We start from the raw sequence: 2,500 nt of genomic DNA on the forward strand, positions 1-2,500 counted from the left end.
TTGCAAGATGTCAATTTCTAAGTGAATGAGCAAAAGAGCATACAGCACCTGGTATTCCCAGGCGGTCTCCCATCCAAGTACTAACCAGGCCCGACCCTGCTTAGCTTCCGAGATCAGACGAGATCGGGCGTTGCCAGGCTGGTATGGCCGTACGAAATAAGTTGACAACCATAGGCTACTTATCCATATACAGATTTAGCAATTGACAATGCAAGGTGGTCTCTCTCTCTCTCTCTCTCTCTCTCTCTCTCGTGTCAAAATGAAAACAGCTTCCAGCCCCTTTCATGAAGGACTACTTGTGCATATTGCAAGATTTCAGTTTCTAAGTGAATGAGCAAAAGAGCATACAGCACCTGGTATACCCAGGCGGTCTCCCATCCAAGTACTAACCAGGCCCGACCCTAATTAGCTTCCGAGATCAGACGAGATCGGGCGTTGCCAGGCTGGTATGGCCGTACGAAATAAGTTGACAACCATAGGCTACTTATCCATATACAGATTTAGCAATTGACAATGCAAGGTAGTCTCTCTCTCTCTCTCTCTCATGTCAAAATGAAAACAGCTTCCAGCCCCTTTCATGAAGGACTACTTGTGCATATTGCAAGATGTCAATTTCTAAGTGAATGAGCAAAAGAGCATACAGCTCCTGGTATTCCCAGGCGGTCTCCCATCCAAGTACTAACCAGGCCCGACCCTGCTTAGCTTCCGAGATCAGACGAGATCGGGCGTTGCCAGGCTGGTATGGCCGTACGAAATAAGTTGACAACCATAGGCTACTTATCCATATACAGATTTAGCAATTGACAATGCAAGGTGGTCTCTCTCTCTCTCTCTCTCTCTCTCTCTCTCGTGTCAAAATGAAAACAGCTTCCAGCCCCTTTCATGAAGGACTACTTGTGCATATTGCAAGATGTCAATTTCTAAGTGAATGAGCAAAAGAGCATACCTCACCTGGTATTCCCAGGCGGTCTCCCATCCAAGTACTAACCAGGCCCGACCCTGCTTAGCTTCCGAGATCAGACGAGATCGGGCGTTGCCAGGCTGGTGTGGCCGTACGAAATAAGTTGACAACCATAGGCTACTTATCCATATACAGATTTAGCAATTGACAATGCAAGGTGGTCTCTCTCTCTCTCTCTCGTGTCAAAATGAAAACAGCTTCCAGCCCCTTTCATGAAGGACTACTTGTGCATATTGCAAGATTTCAGTTTCTAAGTGAATGAGCAAAAGAGCATACAGCACCTGGTATTCCCAGGCGGTCTCCCATCCAAGTACTAACCAGGCCCGACCCTGCTTAGCTTCCGAGATCAGGCGTTGCCAGGCTGGTATGGCCGTACGAAATAAGTTGACAACCATAGGCTACTTATCCATATACAGATTTAGCAATTGACAATGCAAGGTAGTCTCTCTCTCTCTCTCTCACATGTCAAAATGAAAACAGCTTCCAGCCCCTTTCATGAAGGACTACTTGTGCATATTGCAAGATTTCAGTTTCTAAGTGAATGAGCAAAAGAGCATACAGCACCTGGTATACCCAGGCGGTCTCCCATCCAAGTACTAACCAGGCCCGACCCTAATTAGCTTCCGAGATCAGACGAGATCGGGCGTTGCCAGGCTGGTATGGCCGTACGAAATAAGTTGACAACCATAGGCTACTTATCCATATACAGATTTAGCAATTGACAATGCAAGGTAGTCTCTCTCTCTCTCTCTCTCATGTCAAAATGAAAACAGCTTCCAGCCCCTTTCATGAAGGACTACTTGTGCATATTGCAAGATGTCAATTTCTAAGTGAATGAGCAAAAGAGCATACAGCTCCTGGTATTCCCAGGCGGTCTCCCATCCAAGTACTAACCAGGCCCGACCCTGCTTAGCTTCCGAGATCAGACGAGATCGGGCGTTGCCAGGCTGGTATGGCCGTACGAAATAAGTTGACAACCATAGGCTACTTATCCATATACAGATTTAGCAATTGACAATGCAAGGTGGTCTCTCTCTCTCTCTCTCTCTCTCTCTCTCTCGTGTCAAAATGAAAACAGCTTCCAGCCCCTTTCATGAAGGACTACTTGTGCATATTGCAAGATGTCAATTTCTAAGTGAATGAGCAAAAGAGCATACCTCACCTGGTATTCCCAGGCGGTCTCCCATCCAAGTACTAACCAGGCCCGACCCTGCTTAGCTTCCGAGATCAGACGAGATCGGGCGTTGCCAGGCTGGTGTGGCCGTACGAAATAAGTTGACAACCATAGGCTACTTATCCATATACAGATTTAGCAATTGACAATGCAAGGTGGTCTCTCTCTCTCTCTCTCGTGTCAAAATGAAAACAGCTTCCAGCCCCTTTCATGAAGGACTACTTGTGCATATTGCAAGATTTCAGTTTCTAAGTGAATGAGCAAAAGAGCATACAGCACCTGGTATTCCCAGGCGGTCTCCCATCCAAGTACTAACCAGGCCCGACCCTGCTTAGCTTCCGAGATCAGACGAGATCGGGCGTTGC

At 47.0% G+C, this 2,500-nt stretch overlaps 4 non-coding genes and 5 pseudogenes across 4 annotated transcripts in view; all 9 read right to left on the minus strand.

Annotated features, from left to right (window-relative positions):
• Nucleotides 1-36: 36 nt before the first annotated feature.
• LOC146279991 (5S ribosomal RNA) lies at nt 37-155 on the minus strand. The gene has a single exon (XR_014763538.1). It is a non-coding gene; the product is annotated as a 5S ribosomal RNA (ribosomal RNA).
• A 186-nt stretch (nt 156-341) lies between these two features.
• On the minus strand, nt 342-460 carry LOC146279992 (5S ribosomal RNA; annotated as a pseudogene).
• A 174-nt stretch (nt 461-634) lies between these two features.
• LOC146279993 (5S ribosomal RNA) lies at nt 635-753 on the minus strand. Its single transcript, XR_014764858.1, has one exon. It is a non-coding gene; the product is annotated as a 5S ribosomal RNA (ribosomal RNA).
• Nucleotides 754-939: 186 nt separating this feature from the next.
• On the minus strand, nt 940-1,058 carry LOC146279994 (5S ribosomal RNA; annotated as a pseudogene).
• A 172-nt stretch (nt 1,059-1,230) lies between these two features.
• Nucleotides 1,231-1,339, minus strand: LOC146279995 (5S ribosomal RNA; annotated as a pseudogene).
• Nucleotides 1,340-1,513: 174 nt separating this feature from the next.
• LOC146279996 (5S ribosomal RNA) lies at nt 1,514-1,632 on the minus strand (annotated as a pseudogene).
• A 174-nt stretch (nt 1,633-1,806) lies between these two features.
• Nucleotides 1,807-1,925, minus strand: LOC146279997 (5S ribosomal RNA). The gene has a single exon (XR_014764859.1). It is a non-coding gene; the product is annotated as a 5S ribosomal RNA (ribosomal RNA).
• A 186-nt stretch (nt 1,926-2,111) lies between these two features.
• LOC146279998 (5S ribosomal RNA) lies at nt 2,112-2,230 on the minus strand (annotated as a pseudogene).
• A 172-nt stretch (nt 2,231-2,402) lies between these two features.
• The window catches only part of LOC146279999 (5S ribosomal RNA), a 119-nt gene continuing 21 nt past the window's right edge, over nt 2,403-2,500 (minus strand). Inside the window, exon 1 of the ribosomal RNA XR_014763539.1 lies at nt 2,403-2,500. This exon is cut by the window's right edge and continues 21 nt beyond it. This is a non-coding gene — a ribosomal RNA (5S ribosomal RNA).

This window comes from Hypomesus nipponensis, chromosome 7 (genome assembly GCF_054491055.1).
Source record: "Hypomesus nipponensis isolate SF chromosome 7, ASM5449105v1, whole genome shotgun sequence".
NCBI classification, from domain to species: domain Eukaryota; kingdom Metazoa; phylum Chordata; class Actinopteri; order Osmeriformes; family Osmeridae; genus Hypomesus; species Hypomesus nipponensis.